The 19540-nt window shown below is 45.1% G+C and overlaps 1 protein-coding gene across 1 annotated transcript in view; it reads right to left on the minus strand.

Annotated features, from left to right (window-relative positions):
- LOC121531229 (zinc finger protein 536-like) overlaps positions 1–18521 on the minus strand; it is a 43046-nt gene extending 24525 nt beyond the window's left edge. The window contains exons 1-2 of the mRNA XM_045205106.1: positions 18288–18521; positions 15682–15724 (exon numbers count right to left, since the gene is read on the minus strand). The gene's annotated coding sequence lies outside the window, so the exon portion shown is untranslated. The remainder of the gene's footprint in view (positions 1–15681; positions 15725–18287) is intronic.
- Between the last annotated feature and the right edge of the window lie 1019 nt (positions 18522–19540).

Consider the following 19540-nt stretch of genomic DNA (forward strand, 5'->3'; position numbering starts at 1 on the left):
AGAAATCAAAAAATCTGTCCAAATGGAATTAAACATAACCTCTTCTCCTCTTCTCCGCCCACTCCCTCTCCATCGCGCTATACTAACAAACAAAGAGGCAAATTCTCAAAGTGCTACAATGGTAGAGATCACATATTAGAACATACCATGCTTTAGTGTAGTACCAAAGGGCATGGAACAAAGCCTGCATTGTCCACACAGAATTAACACAGGCTTACATCATCCAGGGCTCAAACCTCAGTAATGAAAACGATGTACGCTACCGGTCAAAAGTTTTAGAACACCTACTCATTCAAGGATTTTTCTTTATTTTTACTATTTTCTACATTGTAGAATAATAGTGAAGACATCACAACTATGAAACAACACATATGGAATCATGTAGTAACCAAAAAAGTGTTAAACAAATCAAAATATATTTGAGATTCTTCAAATAGCCACCCTTTGCCTTGATGACAGCTTTGCACACTCTTGGCATTCTCTCAACCAGATTCAGCTAGAATGCTTTTCCAACAGTCTTGAAGGAGTTCCCACATATGCTGAGCACATGTTGGCTGCTTTTCCTTCACTCTGCGGTCCGATTAATCTCAAACCATCACAATTTCAAATCAAATCAAATTTTATTGGCCACATGCGCCGAATACAACAATTGCAGACATTACAGTGAAATGCTTACTTACAGCCCTTAACCAACAGTGCATTTATTTTTAATTAAAAAGGTAGAATAAAACAACAACAAAAAAGTGTTGAGAAAAAAAAGAGCAGAAGTAAAATAAAATAACAGTAGGGAGGCTATATATACAGGGGGGTACCGGTGCAGAGTCAATGTGCGGGGGCACCGGCTAGTTGAGGTAGTTGAAGTAATATGTACATGTGGGTAGAGTTAAAGTGACTATGCATAAATAATTAACAGAGTAGCAGCAGCATAAAAATATGGGGTGGGGGGTGGGGGTGGGGGGCAGTGCAATTAGTCCGGGTAGCCATGATTAGCTGTTCAGGAGTCTTATGGCTTGGGGGTAGAAGCTGTTGAGAAGTCTTTTGGACCTAGACTTGGCACTCCGGTACCGCTTGCCGTGTGGTAGCAAAGAGAACAGTCTATGACTAGGGTGGCTGGAGTCTTTGACAATTTTGAGGGCCTTCCTCTGACACCGCCTGGTATAGAGGTCCTGGATGGCAGGAAGCTTGGCCCCAGTGATGTACTGGGCCGTACGCACTACCCTCTGTAGTGCCTTGCGGTCGGAGGCCAAGGAGTTGCCATACCAGGCGGTGATGCAACCAGTCAGGATGCTCTCGATGGTGCTGCTGTATAATTATTTGAGGATCTGAGGACCCATGCCAAGTCTCCTGAGGGGGAATAGGCTTTGTCGTGCCCTCTTCACGACTGTCTTGGTGTGTTTGGACCATGATAGTTCGTTGGTGATGTGGACACCAAGGAACTTGAAGCTCTCAACCTGTTCCACTACAGCCCCATCGATGAGAATGGGGGCGTGCTCAGTCCTCTTTTTTTTCCTGTAGTCCACAATCATCTCCTTTGTCTTGGTCACGTTGAGGGATAGTTTGTTATCCTGGCACCACACGGCCAGGTCTCTGACCTCCTCCCTATAGGCTGTCTCATCGTTGTCGGTGATCAGGCCTACCACTGTTGTGTCGTCGGCAAACTTAATGATGGAGTCGTGCCTGGCCATGCAGTCATGGGTGAACAGGGAGTACAGGAGAGGACTGAGCACGCACCCCTGAGGGGCCCCTGTGTTGAGGATCAGTGTGGCAGATGTGTTGTTACCTACACTTACCACTTGGGGGCGGCCCGTCAGGAATTCCAGGATCCAGTTGCAGAGGGAGGTGTTTAGTCCCAGGATCCTTAGCTTAGTGATGAGCTTTGAGGGCACTATGGTGTTGAATGCTGAGCTGTAGTCAATTAATAGCATTCTCACATAGGTGTTCCTCTTGTCCAGGTGGGAAAGGGCAGTGTGGAGTGCAATAGAGATTGCATCATCTGTGGATCTGGTGGGGTGGTATGCAAATTGGAGTGGGTCTAGGGTTTCTGGGATAATGGTGTTGATGTGAGCCATGACCAGCCTTTCAAAGCACTTCATGGCTACAGATATCAGTGCTACGGGTCGGTAGTCATTTAGGCAGGTTATCTTAGTGTCCTTGGGCACGGGGACTATGGTGGTCTGCTTGAAACATGTTGGTATTACAGACTCAGTCAGGGATATGTTGAAAATGTCAGTGAAGACACTTGCCAGTTGGTCAGCACATGCTCGGAGTACACGTCCTGGTAATCCGTCTGGCCCCGCGGCCTTGTGAATGTTGACCTGCTTAAAAGTCTTACTCACATCGGCTACGGAGAGCGTGATCACATAGTCATCCGGAACAGCTGGTGCTCTCATGCATGCTTCAGTGTTGCTTGCCTCAAAGCGAGCATTGAAGTGGTTTAGCTCGTCTGGAAGTCTTGTGTCACTGGGAAGCTCGCGGCTGTGCTTCCCTTTGTAGTCTGTAATAGTTTTCAAGCCCTGCCACATCGGACGAGCGTCAGAGCCGGTGTAGTACAATTCAATCTTAGTCCTGTATTGACTCTTTGCCTGTTTGATGGTTCGTCGAAGGGCATAGCGGGATTTCTTATAAGCGTCCGGGTTAGAGTCCCGCTCCTTGAAAGTGGCAGCTCTACCCTTTAGCTCAGTGCGGATGTTTCCTGTAATCCATGGCTTCTGGTTGGGGTATGTACGTACGGTCACTGTGGGGACGACATCATCAATGCACTTATTGATGAAGCCAGTGACTGATGTGGTGTACTCCTCAATGCTATCTGAAGAATCCCGGAACATGTTCCAGTCTGTGCTAGCAAAACAGTCCTGTAGCTTAGCATCTGTGTCATCTGTACACTTTTTTATTAACCGGAGTCACTGGTGCTTCCTGCTTTAAGCAGGAATCAGGAGGATAGAGTTATGGTCAGATTTGCCAAATGGAGGGCGAGGGAGAGCTTTGTATGCGTCTCTGTGTGTGGAGTAAAGGTGGTGTAGAGTTTTGTTTCCTCTGGTTGCACATTTAACATGCTGGTAGAAATTAGGTAAAACGGATTAAAGTTTCCCTGCATTAAAGTCCCCGGCCACTAGGAGCGCTGCCTCTGGATGAGCGTTTCCCTGTTGACTTATGGCCTTATACAGCTCATTCAGTGCAATCTTAATGCCAGCATTGGTTTGTGGTGGTAAATAGACAGCTATGAAAAATATAGATGAAAACTCTCTTGGTAAATAGTGTGGTCTACAGCTTATCATACGATACTCTACCTCAGGCGAGCAAAACCTCGAGACTTCCTTAGTATTTGATTTTGTGCACCAGCTGTTGTTTACAAATATACACAGACCGCCACCCCTTGTCTTACCGGAGTCAGCCGTTCTATCCTGCCGATGTAGCGTATATACCGCTAGCTGTATGTTGTCCATGTCGTCGTTCAGCCACGACTTGTTGAAACATAAGATATTACAGTTTTTAATGTCCCGTTGGTAGGATAACCGTAACCTTAGGTCATCCCATTTATTCTCAAATGATTGAAGATTGGCTAATAGGATTGATGGGAGAGGCAGTTTACTCGCTCGCCGTCGGATCCTTACAAGGTACCCCGACCTACGTCCACGATATCTCCGTCTCTTCCTCATGCGAATGACAGGGATTTGGGCCTTGTCGGGTGTCTGTAGGATATCCTTTGCGGCCGCCTCATTGAAGAAAAAATCTTTGTCCAATACGAGGTGAGTAAGGGCCTGATATCCAGAAGGGCCTGATATCCAGAAGCTCTTTTTGGTTATAAGAGACGATGGCAGAAACATTATGTACAAAACAAATTCAAAATAACGTGGAAAAACACACATAATAGTACAATTGGTTAGAGGGCTGTAAAACAGCAGCCATCTTCTCCGGCGCCATTATCTATAGTATAATTTTTGGTTGAGGTCGGGGGATTATGGAGGCCAGGTCATCTGATGCAGCACTCTATCACTCTCCATCTTGGTTAAATAGCCCTTACACAGCCTGGAGGTGTGTTGGGTCATTGTCCTGTTGAAAAACAAATGATAGTCCCACTAAGCTCAAACCAGATGGGATGGCGTATCGCTGCAGAATGCTGTGGTAGCCATGCTGGTTAAATGTGCCTTGAATTCTAAATGAATCACAGACAGTGTCACCAGCAAAGCACCCCCACACTATAACACCTCCTCCTCCATGCTTTACGGTGGGAAATACACATGCAGAGATCATCCGTTCACCCACAACGCGTCTCACAAAGACACAGCGGTTGGAACCAGAAATCCCCAATTTGGACTCCAGACCAAAGGACCAGTCTAATGTCCATTGCTTGTGTTTACATTTACATTTACATTTTAGTCATTTAGCAGACGCTCTTATCCAGAGTGACTTACAGTTAGTGAGTGCATACATTCTTATTTTTTTTTTTCATACTGGCCCCCCGTGGGAATCGAACCCACAACCCTGGCGTTGCAAACGCCATGTTCTACCAACTGAGCTACATCCCTGCTGGCCATTCCCTCCCCTACCCTGGACGACGCTGGGCCAATTGTGCGCCGCCCCATGGGTCTCCCGGTCGCGGCCGGCTATGACAGAGCCTGTTTCTTGGCCCAAGCAAGTCTCTTCTTCTTATTGGTGTCCTTTAGTAGTGGTTTCTTTGCAGCAATTCGACCATGAAGGCCTGATTCACACAGTCTCCTCTGAACAGTTGATGTTGAGATGTGTCTGTTACTTGAACTCTGTGAAGCATTTATTTGGGCTGCAATTTCTGAGGCTGGTAACTCTAATGAACTTATCTTCTGCAGCAGAGGTAACTCTGGGTCTTCCATTCCTGTGGCGGTCCTCATGAGAGCCAGTTTCATCATAGCACTTGATGATTTTTGCGACTGCACTTGAAGAATGACTGACCTTCATGTCTGAATGTAATGATGGACTGTCGTTTCTCTTTGCTTATTTGAGCTGTTCTTGCCATAATATGGACTTGGTCTTTTACCAAATAGTAAAAAGAGTGCTGGTATAGGATTAGTTCAGCTTTTTAGATAATAATGAATAAAAAATGATACGGACAGAGGTGGACCTGATCCTAGATCATAAATCTTAATCACGTTTTAAATACATGCCCTTAAATATACAACCTAATCCTCCTGAAGCTAAGCACATTTGACAGGTGTGAGAGAAACATTGAAAGAGATCCACCTCTTGTTTTAGTGTTGTTCTGATCATCTAGGTGTGTAATCACAAGGCTTAGAACCATGATCAGGTGCTAGTTAATATGACAGGCTCGATACGGTGGTGGTGGAGGGAGACAGGGTTGCTAGGGAAGCGAATAGGCAGACCTGTCAGGTGCCATCTTTCAGAGCGAAGCACACTCTTTCAAGGGGAGATTGAGAAAGAGGGTGATTGTATAAAGCATTGTGTCACAAGATTGGGCTCCCCAGATGTGGCCATATACATGCTAATGCTATGTATTTTGAATATTCATTGTTGGGTGGGTATGCTTGTTGACTAACTGCTCATATCGACCATTGAACAGCCCTAGAGCACTGGAAAGATATTCAACAGACATTGGACAGATATAAAAACAATTGGAAACAAGATTCTGATTCCAACAGTTCTAACTTCAAGTATGGGTATGGTTTTTGATGATGCAATGTTGCACCTTTTCAGCAGTGCAACTGTGGTAAAATAAAATTCCACACATTTGCTGAGCCTGCAATTGCTTTTAATACACAACAAACAGCAACCCAAGCCAAGTCCAATAACGACATAGTACCACAGTAATGTTGTGACCTATATACTAAAGTCATTTTTACATGAACGAAGAGCAACACAAACTGCAGTTACAGTAGTTGGCCCACATGACAGAATAACCCAGATTCTTTGGCTTAGCCTTGTGTCATCATGATCATGACATAAGTAATGTTCTCAATCATTTCAGTGAAATGTCACATTTAAAATGTCTATGGACATACAAAGGACTCGTAAGAACTTAAATTACTCATTGCAAAAATGTAGCTCAAATATAAACATCTACATTTAAATAATCGAAGTATAGGCACTCTGCTTATCCACATACACATTTTAGTCATTTAGCAGACACTCTTACCCAGAGCGACTAGGGTTAAGTGCCTTGCTCAAGGGCACATCGACAGATTTTTCACCTAGTCTAAGGCTTTCAAACCAGAGGCCTTTCGGTTACTGGCCCAATGCTCTTAACCGCTAGGCTACCTGCCGCCCCACCCAGCCTGTGGATTGTCAAACTGTGGATAAAGTCCCTTTACTAAAGCAGAGAGTAGACCTACTGATAGTGCACCTGACCATCATGGTCTATCTAGCCCTAGACAGAAGATAACACAAATATACACACAGCTCTTTTGACAGGGGGATTAATGCAAACCTATAGGAGCTTCACTGTAGGCATCCAAAAACCCTGACTGAGACAGAATGGCCTAACCAGCCCCATTCGTTACTGGACCACTACGGCGCACAGAAAGAGCACACACGGCACAGACAAACTAGCTTCTCATGAGTAGGGTTGCAAAATTCCGGGAACTTTCAATAAATTCCCTGGTTTTCCCAAAATCCCGGTTGGAGGATTCCCGGAATCAGGAGGGAATAAGCACGAAATCCGGAATCCTCCGTCAAGGATTATTGAAAATTCCCGGAATTTTGCAACCCTTCTCATGAGTAGTCTCTTTCTGCACACGTGAGCAATAGAGAAGACTCATAAAGGCACATGCATTTGTTGTGTATGTAGTATATTTACCACTCTTTTGGTTGGAAATATCAAAATGAGATGTAGCTTATTCTAGCAAACGATATGTCAATTGTCAAAGAAAGGAGGCAGAGGCAAACAATGCCTTCATTCCCAACAATGCAAGACAGTGAGACAGGGATCACGGTGATCTGTTTAGGCATGACAATCACACACTGTGTGATTTGTGCTACACACATTTAACATAGTTCTGACTCAGTGTGTGTCCACATAAGGCATGTGTACACAGCACCATCAGGAAACACACACACACACACACTGATATTAAATCACTAATGTGTAAACAGTTGCTCTTGTTTGCACAGACCAACTGTTCATTCTGGACACAAACAAAGCTCTGGCTCATATCACGGGAAGTGTTAACAGTGGGACAGACAGGGAGGGGATGTCTTGCACGTGAGCAGTGCATCAGTGTATCCGCATGGTGTAGTCCTCTTCAGATGGTTAGACTCTGCAGGGGAACAGCGCTCTCCAACCATCTGCAACGCAGCTCAGAACAGCATCAGTCCAGATACCGCGGCCAAATCCTTCACGTTCACCAACCACCATGTCATTTCACAAGGACATCCTCCATAGTGTCCTCTTCAGAAAGTACACTCCATTTATAGTGAATGTGGTTATAGTGATCAACCACTTATAGTGATTATATTGTCCTACACGGATGTGATCACTTTAAAAGGAGCACACACTGAACTTCAAATACTGTAATATGAATGCCCTAAACAGATTCTAGTCAGTGTACCTGATGTTTTACTTTACATTTTCTGATTTAGTACACATAATGATGTCTTATTTGGCACTGATTTGGCATTGGCTGTGATACATACTACAGTGCACCATAAGACCCCAAGAAGGAGGGACACACAGCAGTTCTCAGAAGTACTAGAACAAAAGTAATTAACCGAGTCATCACAAAATCACAGCAGGCCTACTTATCTCAAAACAAAACATCCACCATTAGACTACAGTGTAGCAGTCGTAATTAGAAAATAACTTATTTTGCAATCCTGGCTACGTAGTTTACATACTGTCATTACAGAGACCAAATCATATTTTCATAATTTCACTGATTGAGCTCATCAACCCAGAAGGATCTCTGTGTTGTGCTTCTTGTGCTCAGGGAGCAACTGGACTCAGAGAATTAGCCTTTATTGTAGCGAACATTACTACATGTACCCTCCTACTGCTGCCATGAGGCTAAGTTCTCATTTTACTTTATTGTTATAATTTGTGCATTAGATAGATCACAATAAAATGTGAAAACATGGGTGGGTCAATATTTGCAATTGAGATTTTAGAGATTGTGGTCTGCACATTTAGCTATTAAGCTCCACATTCACTGTGGAGTATAAACACATTGCAGTGTGGCTAAGTAGAGTGGATTTAACCAGCATTTCCAGATTTCAGGTTAAACTTTTCCATGCACTTTGACGATGACCTTACACTTTGGTAAAGCTTGATACATTGAATAACAGTAAGGGCCATTTTGTGCAAAGGATTTTCTTCATGCATATTTGGCCACACATAATCTCCATTTTAAACTACCTCTCACCTTTGCGTTCCTAAGGTGAAGTACTTTTTCTCTCATGGTCCTATGAGGCAACTAGCTCTGTCACCATGTGTCGCCAATAAAGCCAATAGTTTAATGAGGCAGCTGTTGGATTTTCACTAATCACTCTACCCTGATTACTCTGATGAGTGGATGATGCTCTTAAATAATCACCCTGCAATGAAAAAAATTATGAAAAAAAATGATCATCTCCCTAAGTACTGCAGCTGCACCGCCTGCAATAATTACAAATAGAACAGGGTGTCTTTTATCCTCCCTTATAACCACTTATTATTATAAGAGATAATGCTGAGTGAAATCATGGTATCCAGTGGCATGCATTGAAACGCATGGCTTTCTCGTGACTTTCTTTTGCAAAATAACTATGAATTAACTGACTTAATTTACCAAATAATTGTCAATATATAACACCATAGTCACTGTATTACAAGGAACAACTAGCAGCTCTATTTCTCTCCAGCAGCTAGCATAATCTGTCCGTTTGCAATTCACCTGTGGGAACATGGCGGCTCTCAACACCCGACAACAGAAAGAGTTGGCCGCTACTATTCGAGAGATTGTTCGTAAGGAAATTACATCTGCCCTCAACTTGCAATTAAAACCGGTAAATGAATCTCTTACACTGCTCACTGGATACCTATTCAACTAAAGTGGCAAGTTTGGAGACAGCGGCCAATGTGACAGAGGGTCGACTCCATGATTGGAAACAGCACAAACTAAGCTAGAAGGGGAAATCAATCTCCCCCCAAATAATATAATCACTCGAAAATCATTCCGGTAAAATAAATGTGCGGGTCACAGGACTTGCAACTGGTGTGGAAGCGGGCAACCCAACTTCCTTCATGAGCAATCTTTTCTATGAACTGTTCGGGCAGGAAAAGCTGGGTCCCATGCTGCTGATAAACATTGCGCACCGTACAGGTCTCCGCAACGGATCCCAGTGTATGATTGTACGAATCCACAGTTTTGAAGTTAAATGGCAAATTGTTCGCCTCACAGCAGAATCGGGGGCTCTGACCTATGCTGAGAAGAGGATCAGCATCTACCCAGACCTGAGTGCCGAGCTGCTGAAACAGAGGGCGACCTACAACGAGGTGAGATCCCAGCGACGCAAGCTAAACCTGAGATGCGGCTTCATTCACCCGGCAATTCTTGACCTTCCAGAATACAACACACGTTTTCCACTGCCAAGGAGGCTCAATACTTCTTCGAGAAACACATCAAGCCCAATACACAAGGAGACGAGCCGACAGATCCAGGCTAACCCCAATTTGACTGGCTCAATATTCAGGTATACTATCCATGCACAATGGTTAAGATGCTGCCCTCAGCATACGACAATGATGAGGACACCCCCTTAATTGGGTAAAAGGAACACTATTATTACTATTACAGTATTGCTGAACATTGGACATCGTTATTATTATATTGCCTATGGTCCAGGACATTTAGATAACGATCACACCACGCCAGTTAATGAACCATACAGACTGGGGCTGCTTCCTTGTGGGGCTATGGCATCCCTATATGGGATAAATATGGCAATATAAATTGGAAGCTTGGTAAATAAAAACATGGTAAAAAAAATGAAAATATCTAATGCTGAGAGGAGCAGTACTGTAAAGACAGTATTCGGCGACGGTAACACATTATTTGAGTACCTACATAAAGACTTCATAACACATCCATAACCCATAAATAACCCATTCATAAGCAGTGCATACGCAAAGCTTATGTCAACACCTGCAAGTTGATGTTTTTTCACAGTAATGTAATTTATACTGTAATTATAATTAACCCTAAAGTATGTAATTCTTAATGGGATTCATCATAAAATACCTGCTTTGGTTTTCACAATATCTAGTTAGAGGTCTTGTAGCCAAGGTGTTGTGGTATTGACAGTGCATACTGTGTGAGGAACCCTGATAATCAGTGCAGGGAGGGTAGTAGACTTCATATTGGATCCCCTTGGATCTGCTGTTGCCCTCACCCATCCCCCTTCCCCCTCGCCCAGTATCGGCCTGGCAGACACAATTAACATTTCCATAAAAACAATTCCCTGCCTCCAATAGTCCAATGCAATTAGTTTGGGGCGGCAGGTAGCTTAATGGTTAAGAGAGTTGTGCCAGTAACCAAAAGGTCACTGGTTCTAATCCCTGAGCCGACTAGGTGAAAAATCTGTCGATGTGCCCTTGAGCAAGGCACTTAACCCTAATTGCTCCTGTAAGTCACTCTGGATAAGAGCGTCTGCTAAAATAAATAAAAATTAATTAATTAATTAATCAGTGTCTAAATCGGTGAGCCATCTCTTTCCATCTGCACTCAGCTGTGTTACAGAGATGACACATCGCCTCTTAATCGAAGCTGACAGCCAAGAGGACGCCTGTCCAAATAGCTTTCTGCATACTGTATGTGCACCCCTTCTCCACTCGACATCCCTCATTACTGCCATCAGGTAAAAGTGGGTTATTCAATGGATTCTAATTCATCTAAGAGGTGTGGTCACGCAATGCATACACACACACACACACATGCACATGAAATGCACTTTCTAAATTATGACATGCAAAGCTATGGCTGCTCGTAAAGACAGAAAGAGAACAACAAACGCAACAACAAAGGAATCTCATACATTCCACAATTTGTTCAAGCTGGCAGAAATATTTTTCTCCTGTTAAATGAGTGCACTGTTCCTATACAACACTATTGTTTTCCTGGATTTGGGAGAAAGGTTATTAATTATTCACTGTTTAGTGTCCTTGTATGAGGGAGCTGTGCTTTTCATGCCATTGCCTCATAGTTCACACAGACTTAAGGCAATGGAACTTTGGCAATTTCCCCAGGCAATATGCTTAGAGAGTGTTATTAATCATAAGCCAGGCATTAAAATGAAACTTCACTGTGTTAAGATAAAAGTAACTGTTAAGATAAGAGTAACAGTTTGGATGGTTGAGGTTTCTGAACTCCTTCTCTGACTGGACACCAGCTTGGCCAGTGTACTGCTGAGGACCAGAGGGTCCAGACAAACACCTCAAAATACTTTGGCTACACTTTTTCAAAGTGATTTAAGCCGACCAGCAAACAGCTTAGAACTTTTGGGAGAAAATCCAATTTATGGTGGCAAGAGAGTGCCAAAATGTTCATTTGGTCTGTTCAGTTGAGCTTGGATTATAGATAATCAAATCAGGTGCTTGGTGTTCAAACAAGTGATTCCATCAGAAAGTGGCCATGTAGGTCATCTAACAGCACTTGCAGCATAGTAAAGAGAATAAGATACTAGCACCTGACTTGACATTGATTTCAACTTCACTCAGCCTCACTCTGACTTTCTCCTTCCTGCTTTACTCACATTTACTTGCATTTGATCAAAAATACTCCCTACTTGGATTTTGCATCATATAATAGAAATAGCAGTGAGTTGGTTAAATGCTTTTCTAACATAAGCACAATTCCATTAGCCTGGGTGCCAGTCTGTGTTCTGTTCTCTTGCCAACTTCTTTAGGGAATTGCCAAACTCTTGTACACCGGCTCCATCATAATAAACAGGTCAAACTCTTGTACACCGGCTCCATCATAATAAACAGGTCAAACTCTTGTACACCGGCTCCATCATAATAAACAGGTCAAACTCTTGTACACCGGCTCCATCATAATAAACAGGTCAAACTCTTGTACACCGGCTCCATCATAATAAACAGGTCAAACTCTTGTACACCGGCTCCATCATAATAAACAGGTCAAACTCTTGTACACCGGCTCCATCATAATAAACAGGCCAAACTCTTGGACACCAGCTCCATCATAAAAAACAGGTCAAACTCTTGTACACCGGCTCCATCATAATAAACAGGCCAAACTCTTGTACACCGGCTCCATCATAATAAACAGGTCAAACTCTTGTACACCGGCTCCATCATAATAAACAGGCCAAACTCTTGGACACCAGCTCCATCATAATAAACAGGCCAAACTCTTGTACACCGGCTCCATCATAATAAACAGGTCAAACTCTTGTACACCGGCTCCATCATAATAAACAGGTCAAACTCTTGTACACCAGCTCCATCATAATAAACAGGTCAAACTCTTGTACACCGGCTCCATCATAATAAACAGGCCAAACTCTTGGACACCGGCTCAATCTGTCACGCCCTGATCTAGAGAACTCTTGTTGGTTGGGTCAGGGTGTGAGTTTATGTTGATCTGTTATTGTATTTCTATGTTGTAGATCTAGTTTGTTATTTCTATGTTTGGCCGGGTGTGATTTCCAATCAGAGACAGCTGTCGCTCGTTGTCTCTGATTGGGGATCATACTTAAGTAGCCTGGTTGCCTACCTTAGTTGTGGGATCTTGTTTGTGTTTTCTGTTAGGCTTGTTGTGTGTATAGCCCATAGGACTTCACGTTTTCGTTGTTTTGTTATTTTGTCAAGTGTTTATTCGTATTATTAAAGATGTACGCATATCACACTGCACCTTGGTCTGACCCGTCTCTCAACGAACGTGACAGAAGATCCCACCAAACAAGGACCAAGCAGCGTGCCCAGGAGGAGCAGAAATCATGGACTTGGGAGGAGATATTAAATGGTAAGGGATCATGAACATGGGAAGAGATCCAGGCTGGGATGGATTGCCTTCCTTGGGAGCAGACAGAGGCAGCAAGGGAGGAGAAACGGCGACTTAAAAGGACTCGGTCACGAAGAAAGCCCGAGAAGCAGCCCCAAGAAAAAAACTTGGGGGGCACACGGGGTGTACGACGAGGCAGCAGGAGGCCGTGAAAGGGCTGACTGTAGAGGAGGAGGCCGCTATTTTAGAGGTCCTCCAAGACCTGCGGATCTACAGTTTAAGAGAGGAGGCCACCACATTATAGGGGCTGATAGGGAGAATAGAGCAGGAGAGCTCCCTTAAAGAGGAGGCGCTGCAGGAGGCCCGTAGGGAGAAGGAAGTAGTGGAGGCACGGCGAGAGGAGCGTGTGTTCATTGAGGAACCAGGGTATGCGGAGATACGCACTGTGTCGCCAGTGCGCATTCACAGCCCAGTGCGTCCTGTGCCAGCGCCCCGCACGTGCCGTGCGAAAGTGGGCATCCAGCCAGGACGGGTTGTGCCAGCTCAACGCTCCTGGTCTCCAGTGCGCCTCCACGGTCCAGTATATCCTGCGCCAGTCCTATGCACTGTGTCGCCAGTGCGCGTTCACAGCCCAGTGCATCCTGTGACAGCGCCCCGCACGTGCCGTGCGAAAGTGGGCATCCAGCCAGGACGGGTTGTGCCAGCTCTACGCTCCAGACCTCCAGTGCGCCTCCACAGCCCGGTACGGCCTGTGCCAGCTCCTCGCACCAATCCAGTGGTGCTTGTATCCAGTCCAGTACGGCCTGTGCCATCTCCTAGGCCCCGTACCTGCTCCTCGCTCCAAACCAGTGGTGCACGTATCCAGTCCAGTACGGCCCATACCTGCTCCCCGCACCAAACCAGTGGTGCGTGTCGCCAGCACGGTACGGCCCGTACCTGCTCCCCGCACCAAACCAGTGGTGCGTGTATCCAGTCTGGCACGGCCCGTGCCTGCTCCTCGCACCAAACCAGTGGTGCATGTCTCCAGTCCGGCACGACCCGTGCCTTCTCCCCGCACCAAACCAGTGGTGCGTGTCGCCAGCACGGTACGGCCCGTACCTGCTCCCCGCACCAAACCAGTGGTGCGTGTTCCCAGTCCAGCTCCGGTCAGCTGCTCCACTCCAGAGCCTGAGCAGTCCGCTCAACCAGTGCCTAGTCCAGCTCCGGTCAGCGGCTCCACTCCGGAGCCAGAATAGTCCGCTCCACCGGTGCCTTCTTCAGCTCCGGTCAGCGGCTCCATTCCAGTGCCAGAGCAATCCGCTCTACCGGTGCCTAGTCCAGCCCCAGTCAGCTGCTCCAGTCCAGTGCCAGAGCAGTCCGCTCCACCGGGGTCCAGTTCAGCTCCGGTCAGCTGTTCCGCTCCAGAGCCAGAGCAGTCCGCTCCACCGTTGCCCAGTCCAGCTCCGGTCAGCAGATCCACTCCGGAGCCAGAGCAGTCCGCTCCACCGGTGCCTAGTCCAGCTCCGGTCAGCGGCTCCACTCCGGAGCCAGAGCAGTCCGCTCCACCGGTGCCCAGTCCAGCTCCAGTCAGCGGCTCCACTCCGGAGCCAGAGCAGTCCGCTCCACCGGGGTCTAGTCAGCTCCAGTCAGTGGCTCCACTCCAGGCCCAGACGTCAGCCCCTCTCCAGGGTTGGGGTCTTCCACACCAGGGTCCAGACAGGGCTTGGTGCATCGCGGGAGGATTGCCGATCCAGGCCCAGACGTCAGCCCCTCTTCAGGTTTGGGGCCTCCCACACCAGGGTCCAGACAGGGCTTGGTGCATCGTGGGAGGAAGGAGAGGGGAAGCATCGCGCCAAGGTCCAAACCAGACCAGGGGTGCAACGAGGAGGCAGAGAGGGAGAGGTCGTCACGCCCGGAGCCGGAGCCGCCTCCGAGGCTGGATGCCCACCCGGACCCTCCCCTAATGAGTCAGGTTGGTGCGGCCGGAGTACACACCTTTGGGGGGGGGGGGGTACTGTCACGCCCTGATCTAGAGAACTCTTATTGGTTGGGTCAGGGTGTGAGTTTCTGTTGATCTATGTTATTGTATTTCTATGTTGTAGATCTAGTTTGTTATTTCTATGTTTGGCCGGGTGTGATTCCCAATCAGAGGCAGCTGTCGCTCGTTGTCTCTGATTGGGGATCATACTTAAGTAGCCTGGTTGCCTACCTTAGTTGTGGGATCTTGTTTGTGTTTCCTGTTAGGCTTGTTGTGTGTATAGCCCATAGGACTTCACATTTTCGTTGTTTTGTTATTTTGTCAAGTGGTTATTCGTATTATTAAAGATGTACGCATATCACACTGCACCTTGGTCTGACCCGTCTCTCAACGAACGTGACACCATCATAATAAACAGGTCAAACTCTTGTACATCGGCTCCATCATAATAAACAGGTCAAACTCTTGGACACGGCTCCATCATAATAAACAGGCCAAACTCTTGGACACCGGCTCCATCATAATAAACAGGTCAAACTCTTGTACACCGGCTCCATCATAATAAACAGGCCAAACTCTTGTACACCGGCTCCATCATAATAAACAGGTAAAACTCTGAGACCTTTTCAAATCAAGACATGTATTGCTTTTTTTTTGCTTATTCTCTCATCAACAACAAACACATTTATCAACTAGCTCCAGTTTTTGTTTTTCTAATAAAGAGGGTTGCGGTTCAATTATGTGTAAATTCCAAGGCTGAATATTTCATGTTGATTGATCATACTGGCTGCCACCCACCTGCTCCTCCTCCTGTCCCCTTGGAGCCTGAGAGAGGAGAACTCTGTAATGGAGAGAAGCAGAGCATCATGGACTGTTTTAGCTCACATACAGTGGCTTACGAAAGTATTCACCCCCCTTGGCATTTTTCCTATTTTGTTGCCTTACAACCTGAAATTCAAATTGTTTTGTTTGGGGTTTGTATCAATTGATTTACACAACATACCTACCACTTTGAAGATGCAAAATATTTTTTATTGTGAAACAAACAAGAAATAAGACAAAAAAACAGAAAACTTGAGCGTGCATAACTATTCACCCCCCCAAAGTCAATACTTTGTAGAGCCAACTTTTGCAGCAATTACAGCTGCAAGTCTTTTGGGGTATGTCTCTATAAGCTTGGCACATCTAGCCACTGGGATTTTTGCCCATTCTTCAAGGCAAAACTGCTCCAGCTCCTTCAAGTTGGATGGGTTCCGCTGGTGTACAGCAATCTTTAAGTCATACCACAGATTCTCAATTGGATTGAGGTCTGGGCTTTGACTAGGCCATTCCAAGACATTTAAATGTTTCCCCTTAAACCACTCGAGTGTTGCTTTAGCAGTGTGCTTAGGGTCATTGTCCTGCTGGAAGGTGAACCTCCGTCCCAGTCTCAAATCTCTGGAAGACTGAAACAGGTTTCCCTCAAGAATTTCCCTGTATTTAGCGCCATTCATCGTTCCTTCAATTGATGAAAAACATCCCCACAGCATGATGCGGCAGGTAGCTTAGTGGTTAAGAGCACTCTGCCAATAACCGAAAGGTCACTGGTTCTAATCCCAGAGCCGACTAGGTGAAAAATCTGTCGATGTGCCCTTGAGCACATTGCTCCTGTAAGTCGCTCTGGATAAGAGCGTCTGCTAAATGATGTAAATGTAATGATGCTGCCACCACCATGCTTCACTGTGGGGATGGTGTTCTCGGGGTGATGAGAGGTGTTGCGTTTGTGCCAGACATTTTCCTTGATGGCCAAAAAGCTCAATTTTAGTCTCATCTGACCAGAGTACCTTCTTCCATATGTTTGCGGAGTCTCCCACATGCCTTTTGGCGAACACCAAACGTGTTTGCTTATTTATTTCTTTAAGCAATGGCTTTTTTTCTGGCCACTCTTCGGTAATGCCCAGCTCTGTGGAGTGTACGGCTTAAAGTGGTCCTATGGACAGATACTCCAATCGCCGCTGTGGCGCTTTGCAGCTCCTTCAGGGTTATCTTTGGTCTCTTTGTTGCCTCTCTGATTAATGCCCTCCTTGCCTGGTCCATGGGTTTTGGTGGGCGGCTCTCTCTTGGCAGGTTTGTTGTGGTGCCATATTCTTTCAATTTTTGAATGATGGATTTAATGGTGCTCCGTGGGATGTTCAAAGTTTCTGATATTTTTTTATAACCCAACCCTGATCTGTACTTCTCCACAACTTTGACCCTGACCTGTTTGGAGAGCTTATTGGTCTTCATGGTGCTGCTTACTTGGTGATGCTCCTTGCTTAGTGGTGTTGAAGACTCTGGGGCCTTTCAGAACAGGTGTATATATACTGAGATCATGTGACAGATCATGTGACACTTAGATTGCAAACAGGTGGACTTTATTTAACTAATTATGTGACTCCTGAAGGTAATTGGTTGCACCAGATCTTATTTAGGGGCTTCATAGCAAAGGGGGTGAATACATATGCACGCACCACTTTTCCGTTATTTATTTTTTTCATTTCACTTCACCAATTTGGACTATTTTGTGTATGTCCATTACATGAAATAAAAATCAATTTAAATTACAGGTTGTAATGCAACAAAATAGGTAAAACGCCAAGGAGGATGAATACTTTTGCAAGGCACTGTATGACAGATGGGGTATCATATATCAGATAGGGGTGGTGTGGGTTGGGGGGGTGTAGGTGAGGGCTGGGGGTAGGGGGTATTTCAACCATCACCTCTCTATCCAGGTGACAGTGACTAGAGATTATCTATTATCAAAGTATTTACTGTACACACTCACATAACCTCTGTGGATCACCATTCACATTACACACATTATTATACATATTATGGAGAAGTCTGACAAACACCCTTGATAAAACATCTATACATCCAACAGTCCTTCAGCCACAGCCCTCAACCCAATTACTACTGTGGATCACTTGATATGTGGTGTATTGAAATTAGTATTTACTGCAACATATTATCTTGGATGCAAAGATCACAGTAGGCTGTCATTACACTATATCACACTGTGCGATAAAAAAAAGACATCAGCCTATAAACAGTGTATTTTGACATGCATAAGGACCTGCTATTCAACCACCATACACCAATCCTATTCTATCCATTCAACATGACTTATGAAACATTCACTATACATAGGCCTACACTATCTTATACTTTACTTAGTTTTTAACGATATTTCCCAAGTTCCCTTCACTTAATAGCCTACTGTCATTGGCATTACCAGGGGCAGCCAATCTCACTATAAGGCGCTTAAGCATGCACACAAATCTATTCCGAGAAACCATATTATTCAGAGAAATCAGCATTCGGAGAAACTGAAAGTTAGAGTTGCAGGAGATGAGAAATATGTTTTTATATATACATTTCCTTACCTGGGCATTCAGATCGGAGGGTGTAAGACTCCAGTGCGTATTGGACTCGAAGTACAGCTTGAGTTCAGTCAGTGACGAGTGATAAACTGTGTCTGACTTTTCCGTGATACTGCGCTAAAGGGTAACAATCAAATCAGATCTCCTTCAACATCCTTCAACTATTGACGCATGCTTTCGAAATGAAGTATGGAAGCATATGAGCTTATAGTTTAATTTCTGTGGGAAGGAGGGGATATGACCACTTCGAGATGTGCGTGGACTCCCCCATCTGGTAGGTGGCAAGCATTGTAGGCCTCCTGTTCCTGTGTAAATTACGCATAGGTTATTTGCGTCTCCAAATCCAAGATTATCAACTACTCCTTTTATTTAAATTCGGCCTAGTCATCATGATGCACATAACATTCTGTAAATTATTTGCACTGTAAAAACGTCACAATTTAGTGGGTTCTTTTAAATTCGGCCTTGTCACTCACCATGCACCAACATTCTGTTAATTTCTGCACTGTAAAAACGTCACATTTAGGAGGCCTGGCCTAGTTTATTTTAGGCAACCTCTTGTGACAGACACAGGAAGAGGTTTGGTGCGACTGTGATATATGGCCCACCACCTTGTCATCTTGCTCTCTCCAGATGTGTGTGTGTGTGTGTGTGTGTGTGTGTGTGTGTGTGTGTGTGTGTGTGTGTGTGTGTGTGTGTGTGTGAGTGTGTGTGTGTGTGTGCGTGTGTGTGTGTGTGTGCGTGCGTGCGTGCGTGCGTGCGTGCGTGTGTGTGTGTGCCCTGCTCCTTAAACCCATGTAATAAGTCAATATCCAAAAAGTAGCCCTGTGACCAAAGATCTTCTCTTCTCCAAATATTTATAATGAGGATTTTAGCCACTCTGACCCTTTGTAAAACAAAATGAATAATGCAGGATTTGCTTTGCAATTGTTTCAGGGCATCGGGGAAAGCTCTGACTTGTGATTCAGCTGTATAAGTGCTTAGAGCACTCACAGGCTTCTTTTCAGAAATCTTAATTGGGTGCTTGTAACATCCATCACACTGCTGTCATCCCAATGACCTTCCCACTGGATTACTTTCAAATAGAGAGAGGGAGTTTATTTATACAATAACCACACTCACAATATATGCACATATTGTGCATACATCCTCAGGCATTCTACTTATTTATTATATAAAATGTATAGTCTCAATGTACTGAGGTTAGTTGTTGTTAGCTGCTGGTGCACCCTGACACCATTTACAGAGGTCTTTCT

Source organism: Coregonus clupeaformis, chromosome 19 (genome assembly GCF_020615455.1).
Source record: "Coregonus clupeaformis isolate EN_2021a chromosome 19, ASM2061545v1, whole genome shotgun sequence".
NCBI lineage: Eukaryota > Metazoa > Chordata > Actinopteri > Salmoniformes > Salmonidae > Coregonus > Coregonus clupeaformis.